The 17,786-nt window shown below is 38.2% G+C and overlaps 1 long non-coding RNA gene across 1 annotated transcript; it reads left to right on the top strand.

Annotated features, from left to right (window-relative positions):
• The first annotated feature begins 3,437 nt into the window (after positions 1–3,437).
• Positions 3,438–15,338, top strand: LOC145428830 (uncharacterized). Its single transcript, XR_013909156.1, has 6 exons — positions 3,438–3,600; positions 5,995–6,068; positions 9,806–9,945; positions 10,404–10,481; positions 11,755–11,823; positions 15,267–15,338. It is a non-coding gene; the product is annotated as an uncharacterized LOC145428830 (long non-coding RNA).
• Positions 15,339–17,786: the final 2,448 nt, after the last annotated feature.

Consider the following 17,786-nt stretch of genomic DNA (forward strand, 5'->3'; position numbering starts at 1 on the left):
TTACCAGGTGACCAGGTGAGACATGCACATGTATGTAGGTTAATTTCCCAAGCAAAAGGCAGAGAAGTATCCCTGTATGAAAAATAATAACTATTTATGAGCTTCACTGCATTAGGATGCTTGCATATGTTGAATTTTTTGAATTTTCCTGTCAGTAAATGAAACAATTTCCACCATGAGCTCATATACAAAAAATAATCATAATGTGCAAAATTTAGTGTGCCCCTCATCGATGTTCAACTGAAACCCCACCAATTCTTCTGGTGATCTAATCCCTTTATTTATTTTAACTTTATGTGTCTCAGCCTTTATTACACAGAGTAATTTAAAAGGCTAAACAGGAAAGTAATGAGAGAGTCAACAGAATGACATGCAGGAAATGTTCTGGGGGTAAACTCAAACCCTGCAATAGTCCCTGACATACGGGGGTCACCTATTCAACCAGGTGAGCTCTAACAGCACCTGACAATATGATGTTTTTGTTAAAGTATTTTCAGGTAGAAGAATTTTAGCAAAACAGGTCCTCCTTCACCCCACCTTGTGACGATGTCTTGTAGAGACATGCCAAGTCTCCAATGATTTTAATCTATAATGAGCTTATCGGTGGATAGAAAAAGTTTTGTTTAAGGAAACAGTTTGACATGCAGAAAACCTGGAATCAGTTAGTATTATTTCAGCTGTGAGCACGAACTGCTTTCACAGTTTCTGTGCGTATAAACGACACTGGCATGTTTCTGTCTGCACACTGTACAAAATGAGAACTTTGATGTTGAGCCAGAAGACGGTGTGCATGGTTAGCATTTTGTCCCCAAACTACAGCATGTTGTCCTGCCACACTCAGTCCATGTATTCATTCATAAAGTTTTGTCATACAGATTGCATTAACAGCATTTATGTGATAAATCAATTATGATATATCTAAGTAATATTTAATAAAGCCAATATTTACCATTTTCCTGTAAGACAGGAAAGCACAAGGATGATTGAGGTCTGCATGGAGCTGAAAGGGAGAGTTTGGTGATAAATATCTGTGATATCATCGTGTCGTTGTATGCAGAAATGCCCCCACTTTAAAAACCAATCAAAAGAACAAAGCTGTAAATTTTAAAGTAAAAATTGTTGTTACTTCCCTGAAAGTGGTGAAATTCCAGCACCTTCAGTCACGTAATTATCAGGTTAAAAGTTTCATTGAATATTTCTGGACATTACATGCTTACAGTGAAGTAGAAAGTCTGGCTTTACTTTCATGCTTGTTGGTAGACCTCAAGATGCTGTTTTAATAATCTGGCTATCAGAAAAGGTCAGTAATGGTCAGTCACTGAGAAACCTTTACGCTGTGTGTTGTCATATCAAAGTCCAAATGATCCACGGACACTTGTACTGGACTCTTACTCTGCTAGAGCATCTCTATGATTAATGCCACTTCAAAGAGTGCTTACTCCCTGAATCATAAAGTATCTGTAGCTGAGTAACATGACATTTAAGGTCGTCCTAAGGTTGGATAAAAGCTTGTGTTTCTTGCGGTTTGTATTGTTAACGGTCACACATTATACATTATGTCAATGCTTCTCTGTGTTTGAGTTCCTAAAACCTTAACCACCAACACATGGAAGCTAAGAAACATACATGGTTACAGCATTCGACTAGACTAGTTTCACAGGATAACCCACATCGGCCTTCATATTAATAACTTGTCTTTTGTACGTGGTGAAAAAAAAATGATTAAACTGAAAAACGGGACTAAAAGCTAGAGAGTATCTTTAATAGCTAAAACCACTTGGATCATAGTCCAGACCAACAATTTGCACAGTGTTCCAACTTACATACATTTTGCAGCTGATGATGTAAGAGACACAATTTACAATACACTGGTAGAAAATAATCTAGAAGTAGTAATTATAAGAGAAAATTTTAAGTTAAAATGTTTATTCAACTGATTATACATTACCTTTCAGGCTGGTGGATCACTGTTGAGCATATCACTGATAGCAGCTCTTTCTGCCTGTCTGAGGAAATAACTGCATTTTTATTGTGAGGAAACAATGAAAGCTGAGTCAAAGTCTGAACAGTTGGTGACCCGTACCAGCCCGGCATCCTTTGACAGCATACGGCCAGCGGTTAAATCAGATTTTGTCAATGAGAGTTGTCGGCTTAAGTCCTAACATATCTGCTGCTGTAGCAGCCAAGCAGGGAACGCTTGGCTGTAAATTAGCTCACAGATGCTGGAGCCATATGCTTAATCTGATTGTAGGGAGAATCCAACACTGCCTTCACTTGAGATTATCAATGGATGGGATTAAAAGTGAAGAAGTAAATCTTGTCTTACTGAATCACTCACTGTGAGTCACTGAAAAACAAGACAAATCACAGACGCACTTTAGAAAAGTATTTTTGAGATGTCTTAATAACGTGTTTGTGTATCTGCATTGTGTTAATCTGACAAACAAGTCAAAATAAGTGAATAGTACTACATAGATAACCTAATACAAAGCTATTCTCTGACAGCTGGATGAACCCTGAAAATATACATTAGTATGACACTGGTAGACTTTACAACCTTAAGGACATAGTCTGTTGACCCTTTAACCTTTTGCATGTAACATTATGGAAATGGGTGTAATATAGCATGATACAATGTCTTCAGAGAGGCAGTCTAGCTGAGATTTGTAATAGAACCGACCCCAACAAGTTCCCAAATTTGGCTGAAAAAGAAATGTGTATGGGACAGGGATTAAAATTACAGATGCCTGCCTTCAAAGCTCATATAGAGCTTACATCAACAGATGGATTAGAAACAATGTTGGTACTGTGGTGTAGGTACAGAAGAAGCTTTCAGCTATGGCATTTCAGTTCAGGTGACTACTGAGAGCTGTAAATACGATGCTGCTTCACTGATCAGGTTGTTTTCTTGAAACCTGACGTTAGTCTGTTAAAGTCTTTCACTGTCCTTAATCAATAGATACAGTTTGGTGGATCATAATTACATGCGTGACTGAGATATTTAGGTTTACTTGATCATCTATTATTGTGTAATATATTTATATCTACATATATCTATACCTATCTATATATCTTTATATATATGAATGAGAATATGCACATAGCATGAAGCATGAAGTGCAAACATTACTAAATTAATTACATCATAAAGTACATCTTTATTGTAATGTGTGTTGAAGGTTAAAGAAAGTGCTGTATGTGTGCAGAGTTAAGGAGCATCTTGAATGAAGCCGTTTAAGTATTTAACCTCACTGGAGGAAACAGAGAAGCATGCATGTTAGCCAAGTGAGAGGGAGAGAAAGCATCTGTCACTAAGACCCAAGGCAGCTGGACGCCATTACCCCGTGCTGCAAAATCCACCAAATCTTTTACAGGATTTCGTTTTCCATTGCAGATGGTCCTTTGCACATGTTTTATTCCCATTGGCCCGGGGTCCCGGGCTGACAGTACTGCAGCTATGCAGGTAGTGCATATAAGGGTGCACTGTGTCTGCACCAGGCCCTTGCACACTGGAGAGGGGGAAACTGGAGAAGAAGGACTGCAGGGGATAAGCAACATGAGAGGAGGAACAGTATGCCTTCAGTCACTGCAGTGGAAGAGGTAAGTGCTGCACAGAGGTCTTGCAGTGTTTATCAAGAGATCTAATGGCTGGTGAATTTAGTGTAGTGGTTTTTACAATGCATATTAACAACAGGGACCACGTTTGCTGTCAAATCTGCAGCATTTATTACTGCATAGATTAAATAGCAACAGTAGTTCCACTGGAGTGCAGAAAAATGCCATTGTTCTCTGTTTTACAACATTTCTTTAATGCATTTGTTCAGCTGATTTGTCAATTCCAAATATATATATATGATCAGTTTTTATTAAACAGAGACCAATCAATTAGTCAGTTTATCCGAAACATCAGTGCAAATATTTTACATGCATGAATACTAATAAAACCATGTTTAAATGGGCTTATTTAAGTACAGTGAATACAGTTAGAGTTTTGCATTGATTAAATATCATCTTGTTGTCTAGAAAGGGATGAATCTTAAACCAAGTGTTTTGACATGCATAGATTATTATTATTATTGTTAGACTAGTATACCTGTTAAACCCCTCTGTAGCTCCTTCTAGACAATTCATCACAAATGATCACAGAAATGTATGAAGTCAACATGGGAAATAAATATATAAATATATAAATCAAATAAAATTATGAATTGATTAAAAGTATAATAAACTGTAAACAAGTATAAACTATGTAGAAGTCAGCATCATCAGGAGTCTGTTGTAAATATGCAAACACAAAGAAGACCATGCCAGGTGGGTAGAAGAGAAAAGAAAGACTAAACACATGCTTGCACATGAACACGAGCTTTTAGCCAACAAGGCTCAGGTTAGACACGTTGGCTGACAAACATCCTCAGTCAGCCAGTTACTCCCAGAGTAAGGCTGGGATCACCTCTGGGACAGTGGGAGGACAAGTTTATGTTACAGTCCAGCTTGTGCACGGTGCGAGCTGGAGATCGGCATCAGAGTTTGGAATCAGATTTTTATTTCAGGTATAAATGATCTAAAGTTAATAATCAGGAAACGCCTCCCCAGGTATGGTTTTACAAAGAAGCCAATGCAACAGCCAAAGTCTCTTTGACTGCAGCTGCAAGGCCAGTGTGTGTGTGTGTGTGTGTGTTTGTCATAAAAGATACAGCAGAGTATTCGAGATGTATTAGTTATTTAAACTAAATGATAAATTTGTTTTCTGCAATTTAGCCAAATCTTCCCAATTTGTATCACCTATATTATTTAGGTTTTGTTGTTTTTTGTTAGAATTGCATAAAAAAATAATATGCTGAAGATTTCTGTTTTAATTTTGGTTTGGTTTTCTTTTATCTGAGGTCTACAGTGTTTTGCTACTGCCTATATCTCTATCTACCTAATCTATCTAACAGTAGATTTTAATATACAACAAAGGGAACTCTGCTTACAGAGTAATGAATACATAATATAGCAGATCAAGTAAGAACATGAAGTCATGGAGGCGTGGATGATAAACATTTTACAGCACTGGCTGATAGTCATTAGCTAACTAGTCATTAGACACTAACGCAAAGTACCTGTTTAAATGCATTTTCAATAAACTGAAAAACAATTTAAACAAATTCAATGAAGACATTTTATTATTTGCGTTATTTGAATTATTTGTGGTATTTTTGTGTTTAATTACTAAAACTTCAAAAGTTTAATAACTTTTTTTTTACTTTACTCTGATTTTGATAAAGGTTGCAAATGAAAAACTGATATTAAATAGATAAAACAAGGACAGCACATCATTATATGAATATGCAGTTTATATATATTATAATAAACAGTTCTTTTCTTTCTTGCTATGTGAAGTATATTTCTTCATATAAATGTTGTTACTAAATAATATGAATCTAAATAACAGTAAATGAAAACAATTTAAATTTAAATTATTTCACTATTCAAATGTAGATTAATTAAATGAAACTAAATCATTTTGTAAACAGTGATAATGATGAAGTGTGAAATGTTTTCATTTTTTCCCTTTATGAGACATTTCACTTTGAAAACGAAGACTTTTTCTCTTATTTGACTGACGGTCACCAGAGGGCAGCATTATAAAAGATGAAAACAGGGCAAACCAAAACACCGGGAAACACCAAGAATGTCCTATACACACCATTTACACTTGCAAATCTATAAAAATATGGAGGGTGATATCATTTAGTAGGATAAGGTATAACTTGTGTACATATGCTCCCTATATTCCTAATATTTTTAATTTGTGCATAAAACACACTGTATGCTTTTATCACTTATCTTAAGTGACCCAATGGATGATTACATTCCCCTTTTACCTCAATGAATGAGATGACAAAGAGAACTTCAGATATGCTGCTTAACCCACAATTTTGTGAAATTACTAAAAATATTTACAGCCGTTGTGTCGCATGTTCAGTCAAATGTTGAACTGTTATGTTTCAGTGTTGCAGATCTACAAGTTCCACCAGTTATGAATCAGGAGAGGAAATCTGATGACACTTTATGTTGTGGGATGGGTATGTATGGATTCAAATGTCACATAAAAAACTTCCATCTATTGATTTTTTTTCTGCAAATCCAGCCAGATACTAGTTTGGAGTTCAGGACTTTCTTGCTGTGAGGTAACAGTACTAACCACCACACCACTGTGCTGCTCCACATAAAGATTTGTAATGAACTTTTCATTTTTCCAAGGTCTATCAACTAAATCAGCCTGTGACAGACTTCTCTACCCCGTCTTTCACCATATGAGAGCTGTTATAAGCTCCAACGCCCCTGATTTGGATAGGTAGAAGAAAATGGGTGGATGGATATGAGCATGGGTAGATGCTTGGATGTAGCAGCTAAGTGAAAGGATAATATCCACATTTAGCATGAGTAGCTGCATCTGTGTTTTCAATGTAATCAGTTAAAGAAGATCAAAGAAAGGAGCCTGCTTTGCTCTTGTATTACATTTTGTGTCTTTCAGTTTAAAACGTACTGACCTAATTTACCCAAGTAAATGGCTTTGTTTTTAATATTTCACCAACAAACTGCGCCATTTACTTATTTACTTATCTTTAAGCTGTGACGATACACACCTGAGAAGCTTGTGTACAAGAACTTGATTGGATGGATTCTGTTTAGTTGTATCTGACAGAATTAGGTCTCCACAGGAAACTGAGTGTGGTAAGACCTGAGTGTGGGTTAAGGTGAAACAGTGAGGACTGTGACATTAATTCCCTGAGCTGTGCTGATGCAAGTTCCTGCTGGATCACAGACTACTTAAATACAGCAGCCCCTGTCCTCATTGAAACACTTTCTCACAACCCACCTGCTTTACAGAATCGTAGAAGATTCTTAATCTGAAGATGTATTTGAAAAGTTTCATTCAGAATCTGAAAAAGGTGGGATTTTTTTTCTCCACAATTACGTTTTCCCACATATTTTTCATTCGTTGTGTTTAGAATAAAACAGTGATGAGTTTGGCTCCCTCTGATGGCTGTATCAAAAACTCATTGTGGAAGACCACCACACACAGCTCAAGCTCCGGCTGAAAATGACACAAAGTCAATCATTTCTCCGACTTTGCTGTTTTCCCAGTTTCTCAAGTTGAGTTTTTATACAGTTGTCTCTGCCCATGAAAAATGTTCTTAATAAAGTAAGAGCATTTATGTATTTTCCAACAGCAACACTCTTTGGGGGATCCTGTGGTCACAGTTTGACCTCTTACTGATGTTCTTTTCTTGTTATTATAAACTAAACAGTAGTGGTTGTACATGGAATAAACACTAGGATACTTAAAACATGATCAATCAGTATGTTTACACTAACAATGGATCATGAAAACAATGGATCAGGAACACTGTAGGGGTAGTGTCTCGAGACACCCACAGTGAATAATCATTTAACTCTACAGTTCTCCTCAGGTCTGTAGAAATTAATGGTGCCTTTCTCACAGTGTTTTTGCTTTCTGTCACACAACATTTACTTTCATTCACTTGTACAGCTCTCATTTCAGCCATGGTAGGCAGATTTCCTCAAAAACTAAGTACCATAAACCTAATTATGACTAAATACCAGTAAAACTCAGTGACCATTAAGCAGCTCAGGAGCCAAATCTGGAGCGAGACAGGATGACCTGGACTCCTGGAGCCTGGAGGACATCACTGCTGTGAATGGTTATTACATTATCTGAGTTAATAGTCAACCAGTCATCCAAGTGAGACAGGACAGGACTAGGCAGAGGTGTGCTCATAAAGTACACATTATATATGTATATGTATATATAAAAGACTTTTACACTTCCCACTGGCCACATACTGTATATATACTGAAATTGTAAACATTTTCTTTACTCTTTCACAATTTTCATTGCCGTTTTCCTAATCAGAACTTTTGTCTGCATTTACTTCACTGTTTCCTTTAGGTGGTCATGTGCATCAGCCTAGTCCACAGCTGATCCATTTAGCTGCAGCAGAGCTGTTCCAATCTAGAATCAGCAAAGGGAAATGTAAAGTGAAAGCTTGACTTACACTTTAAAGACACACTGAGATATGACTCTAAACGAATGCTAAAGCTGATCATTGCCTTGATTCACTTTAAAATGAGCTGTTGTCATCATTTCAACTAAAGGTGATGCATCAATATTAGTGTATCAGTGTTTTAATTGCTGTTTTCCGCTGTCCCCAGAGGCCAAACTAGGAGTTGCAGGTTAAATGATCCGTTTGTAGTGGAATCAAAAGTTTAAAACAGGGGTCTCAAACGCGCGGCCCGAGGGCCACTTGCGGCCCACATCACCCCTACTTGTGGCCCGTATATTTACGTGTCAAAAACGAATGTGTACACTTATATCTGCATTTTTATTTTGTTTAATACAAAGAAAATTATAGCAGAAGTGCTGCCACGTGTTCGGCCAGAAAGAGAGTACCAGTTTGTTTAATTTGCAGTTCAATGAAAGGCTTCAGTTAGTTAAGAGTGAGAAAAAAAAATTGCTTTCACATTTGCAGTTTTGTCTTGTTATACAATATTTGAAATGTGAAAAAACAAACAAAACACTACATTTCTGGAAATATTTGTGGGTGTTTTCTTGTTTGTTTGTTTGTTGTTGTTGTTGTTGTTTGTACTACTTGAACACTAAAGTGGCCCACAGCTCATTTTAGTTAAAGACCCCTGGTTTAAAAAATGAAATGCACCAACAATTTGTAGAGGTTCCACAGCAATTCAGGAGACTGGGCATGTTAGTAGGACTTGATACACTGCAGTATAATTTGGTAAAGTTATCTGTATATTTGGTAGATGTTTGAAATTTGGGATTAATCTAATTATCATTATATTCATGGTGTGTTTTGCTGTCAAGTCACATAAAGCAGGTATTTCAGGCTATTCTGGAGAAGGCACATTATGGTCCAGGTTTTATGTTCAAACATATTATTGTTCTCTTGTCACCTTTTTTTGTCAAAAATCTTAAAAGAAAAGATTAGTGGCAGAAATATTGTTTATTCTTGTGCCAATGAGTTGTCAGCAACTGAATGTACCTGCCGAGAAAGAGATGTTCCATTTGGTGAGGAGCCAAAATAAATGTTTGTTCATTGATCCAATGTAAGCCAGAGGGCCACATTAGTTTCACTAGCTATTAACACTGTCACCTAACTTTGTAGAATGTGCAAAAAATGGTTGCTGACCGAATTTATTCTCTGAGAAGGATCTGCTTTTCCGTTACATTCATTTCCAGGAGGTCGAGCTTCTGTTCTAAACCAAAGTCTTATAGTTCCGGTGTTGAATGCCCAAAGGTAGACCGGCAGCACTTACACAAACCATGAGGAACAGCTGACAAGTTTCATATTTTGGCTTTGGTCAAAGACATTTGGTCTTCACCAGAGCACTGTTGTTGACCTGTATTTAGTTACTCCCAAAGGGGCTGCTGGGTGTTACCAACTGGCTTGCTCATTAGGGCTTATTCCAGGTACACTTACCTGAGATCTGCTGTGCCCACATTCAAATGACTCAGACACACGATAGAGAAAATATTGGCATGAGATTGGGAAGAACTGAGGGAAGCCATTTGGCTTGTAACTATTTGTGATGTAAATAAGTTCCCCTGGCAGTATTCAGACCACATTTGTGGCGGTCCATGGCAGAAATGGGCAAAGATGTTTGAGATGCATCAGGAATGTCATTCCTCAGCTGCAGTATCTCAAACTCTTCTTTCTGTCTGGGTTGAGGGGCAAGTCTGTAATGCATGTTTACGACTTTCTCATTTTGGTTGTTGCAGTGTCTCAAACTAGTCTGGGAAACTGTTGATGGCTGTCTCTGGAACCATTTTCCAAGGTTCTACCTGTACCCCCACATCCCATGTACATGTTGACAAGAAAGGTGCTTCCAAAAGTCTCAAGCAAGAAATGTTCAAGCAAGGTATGTGAAAGAATATATTTATGTTGAAGGTTGTGTGTCAGTCATGTCATTTGAAGTGTTAGTTACTATGTTACAAAGAGTTTGCATACACTGCAAAATGCGTAAGTGGTCAGCACGGCCAAGATTCATAGCTATTCAGCTGAAGAGACAACAGACACAAACAAGGGCACCCAACATCCATGACCTTTTTTCTTGTTGACAATGACATTCTTGCTTACTAAACTGTAAACAGCCCATATGTCAGGACCACTTTCAGCACTTGTCATGTTTTTCACATTTGTGTTTGAGGTAGTATTTGAGCCTAGGTCTTGACACATTTTTATGCATCATCATTAAATTGTCTCTAAGTGGCTTTCATGTGTGGCTGAGGAAACACATGAGTACATCTGTTACTTTTTATCCACATATCTGTACAGTGTTTGTTTGTATCAATGCATCTCATGTTATTTCAACTTTAGATGATGCCAAAGATGGTCGACAACGTGGTGCTGTCTTGATGTTGGGTGGTCTTTGTGGTCAAAAATGTAAGCTGTCAGGTAAGTGTCTTTAGGAAGTATAGACATGTTTCTTGTTGATAGGTACAAAGAATAGCACTGATATCACTGATAGACATTTATAATGTGCCCATTTAAATATGTTTAGACAAGAAATTTTGGCACACACACTGATTTGCTTCAGGCTTAGCGCCTATTATCCTTCTATTGTAGCTGGAGAGAAGGCTTATAGAGACCTTTCTGGCAAGGGAAAAAAGCAGTGTTCTGGTGAACTCCTGCATCTTTTGTCTTAGGCCTAGGTTTTTAGTGCCCCCAAAATCACATCAGCCTCTATGTCACACTGACATCTTGCTGCATTCTGCTCTAAAAAACCATTTGCACCATGCAAACTGGACAGTAAACATCCCAAGTGTTTGCAAGGCATCAGCGCTTCTGATTTACCTCTTTGATTAAGGAAATGTTACTTCTCCGATAGTGCATTTGTTTTTTTTTACCAACAAGCAAAGGCTTGTATTGCAGACACTGCTGCCTAATCGCTCATAAAACTAAAGTTAACTAGAAAAATCCTACTTTGGCATGCCCAGACACATTACAGTGATATGCTCATTACATTGTCAGAAGTCAGACATCTAGAAGTAACCTTGTGTGTGTTTTCCACCCTATAATTAACAAAAAATAAATGCTAACATTTGAAACGAGGACTGAAATAGCTGTGTCCTTTGGGTAGTTGTGCAATTCCGTGGAATATGGTTCAGGTGCTGGGTGTCTTTCCTTAATAGTGTACTGGATTCCTTTACAGCAGAGACTCGGCAACATTTTTCTAAAGAAGATGCATAAAATGTTTCCCATCCAGTGTTCTTCTGTGGTCCCAGCTGTGTTTGGCATCAGGGTAGAACTTAATCACAACATTACAAGGAGCGTTTTTAAGGAATGCCTTGAATAGCTGTAGATTTAGCTCCCATCTTCATTGCCAGTACTGCTTACTGACGCATACAAACAAACAACAAGTCTAGTGCCCTCTCCTGACCAAACTTTAAATAACACTTATAGCAGATAGTATTCCCTCCAGTCATATCTGTTCTTCTAATTGGGGCCAATTTTAGAACATTGCAAAGCGAGAGGTTGCACTTATTTCTGATTCCAGGTATAATATTTTTATTAATCTGCTCCCTCAAAGATTTGAAAGAGAATACCTCATAAATATTAATTCTTAATAATTAGTTAATTGAATTTGTGTAAAATGTAGCTCTAAATAAAGGCTTTGTTGTGTGTAATAAGTCAGACCTCTTCTCCTGTTATTGTTTTGTTTGTGCAGAGTTCAGTACGTTGGACTTTTTGACTCTTGGCGGAAACGTGACAGAGGGAAGAGCACGATCACAGCAAAGTAGGGGTTGACTTAATTGGATTTCTGTAGTATATCTGAATGAATGACCCTCAGACTCATCACTTAAACAACGCCACCAAGAGTGAAAGTTTGTGTCTGATGTTGACTTTTGCAAACAGTGGAACTATGCCAGCGAAAAAACTTCCAGTTAATTTGTTGGAACTTTTAAATGAGCACACATTTTATATGAAATTTTAAAAATGTTTTGGAATAATTTGGTATTTAAAAAATCAATTTAAGATTTGTTAATCTTAAATTAGTAGTTTTCTTCTTTAGGTTACTAGTAGCAACAAAATTAAGATTGTGCCATTTCTGCAACCCATTTTAATACAAAAACAACACATTTTGCATTTTTTTATTTTGAAGTTCTGTGACCCTTTTTTGTGGTCTTTCGGGAGGCCTGTAGTCTATGACGTTATCACACTGTGTGCTCATTATGCCTCATTATCTGACAGATTTTCTACTTTTGTTAGGACATACTTGGACGAAATGCACTCCAAAAATGGTTCTTGGCCTTCCTAAGCATGAAGCAATAATCATGAGTAAAATATATCTGAAATATATCAAATTGAAGGTCTATTTATTTACATAACTAATCATTGAGGAAAATATGCCTGATGTAAACTGAATGTATATCAACCAAGTAAATTTCTTTTATACAGTTCTAATAAATAGGGATGGGTATCGTTTAGGTTTTATCCGATACCGGTGCCAAACCAGTACTTTTGAAACGGTGCCGGTGCTTAAACGGTGCTCAAACCGGTGCCTAAAGAATGGAGAACACAAAATTGGTCCAAAAACCTCTCATGTTCAGCTGTTTTTTTGTAAAAAGATAACAATGTTAGCCTTTTCTGCAGCTATGGGGCATATATGGTATCACTCTTGGCTGGAAGCAGTGCTTAAACAATGGAAAAAACACAAACTTTGTCCAAAAACCTCTCATGTTTAACTGTTTTACACTTTTTCTTTGGTCATTTTAGCCTTTTTAGCCAGGGTGAAGGGAGTATCTGCCATCAAACAAGAAGACAGCCGCATGTAACTACGACGGTGTTTGCTAGTTCACCTTAGATGCATTAATTTAATAACGTGGTTAGCCTACTCAACGTAAATTGCACCCGAACAACACGCAGAGTAGATGATGCTGCGGCCATCATCATCATTTCTGCTACACTGGCAGGGCTAGGGGCCAGGACTCTCCTCTTCGGGTTCTTGGGAGATGTTGCTAACTCCGGGTCTGTTAACAGGCACCACACCCGCAGTAGATGTGCACGGTGTGAGGTCTCGCAGCAAGCTATCAAATACGGCGCATTTTTCGGCTTTTAAAAAAACCTCTATGCTTCGCCAGGTGTTTCATCACATTCGAGGTGTTACCTCCTTTGACAGTATCACAGTATCAGCTTAAAGCACTTGTTGCTGCTGAGTTTGCATATTTTGCTGTGAAGTACAGCCAGACTTTTGACCGCTTCGCCTTGGGCGTTTTTAATCTGTAGCTCTGCTCTAAAAGAACGTACGTACCTGGACCCGCCTACTATCCTCGGAAACGTAAAATGATTGGCTACAATCTAAAGTGCATCACAGCTCAGGAAAAAAAAGCACCGAAATGTGCCCTGCTTTTCGGTCTGGTTACTACCGTTTATGTCAGAACCGATACCGGTACCCATCCCTACTAATAAATTTAACATTTTACGTTGTACTTATGAAACAAAATTATGTTTAAATTTACATGTAATTAAAATACTTAAGTTAGCATTTTCAGGTATAAATATTTTGAGTCTATCCCATAGTCCCTTCATCCCAGCTCTTGCCCTGTAACAGCTGGGGTAGGCTCCAGCTCACCAGTACCCGTCTGAAAGCAACCCTGATAGGCAGTTAAGATAATGAAATGTAGCGAGTCTGTATTGCTGCATTGTTATGTGTCATATGGAGTGGTGCAAATAAGACAGCTGATGCATGATGTAGGCTAACTTAAATGTTTATATAAAATTTCAGGTGGATCTCTTCTGCACTCTAACCTCTAATGACTTTTAGAAAAGATAATCCAGTGTGTGACCCATTACTTTCTCTAAGTTAGTATGACCCCGCTAAAAAGAAGAAGAAAAACAAAAAACAGTGACGTTCCAAACACACCGAAATACTAAATTGGTCCAAGACTTTTGAACAGCTACAGTCTTTTTATGTGACCTATTAATGTGACAGCATTTCTGCTTCTTTTTATCTATTATAAATGGGATGGCATGATCGATTAAATTATCTTTAATTTTTTAATTTAATTTATTCAGAGAAAACTTTTGTTGAATGACCTCTTTGACTGTGCCCAACAAGTCAAAGTAATGTAACACACTGATGTAACACATAGAGATAAAAGAGGTAACTAGGCCTGATGTAATGGGATCATCCTGTGGATTTAGGAGTTATTTGAGTGCTCTGTACATTGTACTTGTACATTGAAGTACACAGGCAACACAGAAGACACAGGCCCATCTAAAATGACTATCAAGATATAACTTCAGTTGAATGCAAAAAAACAGATTTACAAAACAGATTTGACAAGTAATAAGATGTTTTTGTACTCTGTCCTTTTACAGCTTGTATACCCATTGGACATGTTAATGCTCACTTTTATGTTTAAGTCAAGTTTTGATATTGCTGTTTAATAAGTATCAGCAATTACCAAGACATGTACGTACATGTACAAAAGAATGAAATACCTGAAATAATAAATTGCACTATTAGTCAGCCGGCCAGTGTCATATTGCAAAATTAAATCTGACCTCTTTAAAGATTTGATTTGACAAGTCAGGTCAAATAAATCAGACACTTTCCTTCAAGAATCTTAGAATGGACAGTAAAACAGTGTGTCAAAGCATAGTTAGTATATGGTGCGATCATTACTGTGAGTAGATGTCTGAGTGTTGTTTACTGTTTGCCTGAAAGTCTGCTGGGAGAAAGGACAGTGTGTGGGAGAGTTTCTTACCGTCTTGTCCTGTCATGACACTGCGGGGGGTGGGGGGAACAAGTCTGACGGACACCTTAACCCTCCCTAGAGGATTTTCGGGATTGTGAGTGGAGTAAAGGATTAGGGACTTAGTGGCAAACAGCAAACAGTGGGTCTGTGGGTCAGCGTGTCAGTGTATCAGTGAGTCAGTAGGCTTTTGCTTTTCCCAGAGTAGGTCAAATCTTTGTTTCATGAGCAGTGCTAATGCAGCCACTTCCTGGTGTTAGAGAGTACTCACCTGCTCACCTCACATGTTAACATCAAACTGTCCTCATGGTTATCCTCTAAAACCATCACACGTGCAGCCACAGACTAAGGCGTTATCTATGTTCTTCTTCAAACACAGGCAAGAGGCCTCTTTTCTTGTTACAGGAAAGAAGAGCTCTGCTTGCAAAGTGCATTTTTTTTACCATCTATCCATCCATTCTCTTCCACCTATCCTTTACAGGGTCGCGTGGGCGCTGGAGCTTATCCCAGCTACCATAGGGCGAGAGGTGGGTACACCCTGGACCGGTCGCCAGTCTGTCGCAGGGCCAACACTTAGAGACAGACAACCATCAGATTCACACCCACATTCACACGTATGGGCAATTTAGAATGACCAATTAACCTAACCCCACTAACTGCATATCTTTGCAAGTGTCATCCTTAGTCCTTTAATTTTAAACTTCAAGACTGTGAAAAAAACTAAACAAAAAGTTTTCTGCAATTCAAACCAGGCTCATAAAATTCAGACAACACCTGCAGAAACCAGTATCTAATTCTCAACATCTCATTAAAGTGTTATGCTAGGGTTGGTCTTCATGTTGATATTTTCTTTGAAATGTAGCATGCAACTAAACATTGTGCAGACCAAGCACACCCTCTCATTGCAACGCCTTGCTTTGATGCCTTTCCCACCAAGACAATACATCTCGCCTCTCTCTAAACACTGCTATTAAATGCTTAAAGAAGACATTACAGAGGTGAGGACATTAATCCAACTTCTAAATACCTCAGATTCCTGACTAATCATGCATTGATGGGATGGGCCGAAACAAGTCCAATCTATGTAGGCCCTGCACTTAAGCCACGGGACTTCAGCTCTTTTGCAGTGCATCACATGACACCCCCTAGAGCAGGGGTGGGCAATCTCAGTCCACGAGGGCCGGTGTCCTGCAGGTTTTAGATCTCACCCTGGGTCAACACACCTGAATCACATGATTAGTTCGTTACCAGGCCTCTGGAGAACTTCAGGACATGTTGAGGAGCTAATTTAGCCATTTAAATCAGCTGTGTTGGTTTGAGGACACATCTAAAACCTGCAGGGACACCGGCACTCGTGGACTGAGATTGCCCACCCCTGCCCTAGAGGTCCGGGGGGTGTTATATGGTGTTATATATCTGCATGAACGGGACTTCCAGTCTTAGCCAGATGGTTGTACTACTGTGGAAATCTATGGTGTCAATTTACTGCTGCCCATCCATATTACAGTTTTTCTTGATTGCTTTCACCTGCCTAAGGAAACTGGGATCCACTCAGTTTTTATCATCACTATCTCATCAGAGCAGAAGACACGTTTTGGAAAAGTGTTAACCTTTTCTCAATGGATTGACACAGATGTCATTCAAGCAGTCCAACCCCCACTGTTTTAGCTATGGTAACCAAACAGAAAGCACACATTTATTTATTTCAGTCCAACTCATTGCAAGAAGCCAAATTTGACACATGTGGAAAGATAACACATGTGGAAAGATAACACATGTGGAAAGATAACACGGAGGCTATGTAATGGGCTACACTGACAAGCAATGGTGCACTGATTTGCACTGAGTGCTGTGTTTTGTATTTTGCTGTCCATTGTGTAATGACTGACTGGAAGAGCTCATACACGTGTTTGCAAGCTATTTTATTTGGAGGCAACATTTCCTTTTGTTTCATATTTCAAATGTTTTGGCACGGTTAGAGCCTTATGCAAACAAAACATGCCACTTTGACAATGAAAGCCTCTGTTTAGGTCTGTGTGTTAACTGTTTGGAAAATGTGGAGTTTGCTGTCATGCAGCAGTCAAGTCAATCAAGAAAAACTGTACATCATACGTCTTACTTCTAAAAAATGTTTTAGTGGCTAATGCCGATTGGTTTTTATTGCAAAATTTAGCAGGTGACACAATAGTTGCTTACTTCATTGAGAGCTGTACGATTTTTCTTCTTCAGTTCATTAGCCATCAGATATTTAAATGTGCACCTCGAAGGTGGTGGCACCTGACTAGTGTGCATCGTATCAGGTAGTCTGCACTGCAGCTCACGTTGACTATAAGCAATTAGCTTCTGTTGCACTACTTACTTTTGCTTTGTTGATGATCAGGATTTTAAGTACCATGTAGTACTAACATTAATTTCACACAATATTTATCAGTTTATTTTAGTTCACTGTCCATCGCTGACTCGAGGCAGTAATAGTTAATAGAATCTCATTTAAATTTGCATCTATTCACAAATTTAACTGTTTACTGTAATGTGATACAAAACCTGTTCGGGACAAATGCACCCCACACCCTACGCTATACTTCTTATCTGTGTTCCTTTATGTTCTCATTCACCTGCAAAAATCTTATCTCTCACACACATTGTAGTTCAAACTCCTGAACTGTCAAAATGTGCATACTTTATACACTAAGGATTGAAAGAAAACTATAACAGAGTCTGTGCAGAAAAATAAGCCGGTCTAATAAAGGTCTTACGCAGGAGATAGATGAGACTGCATCAAAAGCATTGCGACACCAACATGGTATACCTAGCATTAAATATAGATGGAACAGCATCACATGAAGGTAACATGGACTTGGGCTTTGTGATACAAAACACAATAATTAGTCTGTTTGGTTTTCCCCTCGTTTTTTGCTAATGTTTCTTTCACAGAGACCAACAACTCAGTTTAGCCAGGAATTCTTCGATCTTCTGTTAATACAGATGAAAGCGACCTTTT

Source organism: Astatotilapia calliptera, chromosome 5 (genome assembly GCF_964374335.1).
Source record: "Astatotilapia calliptera chromosome 5, fAstCal68.1, whole genome shotgun sequence".
Lineage (NCBI taxonomy): Eukaryota > Metazoa > Chordata > Actinopteri > Cichliformes > Cichlidae > Astatotilapia > Astatotilapia calliptera.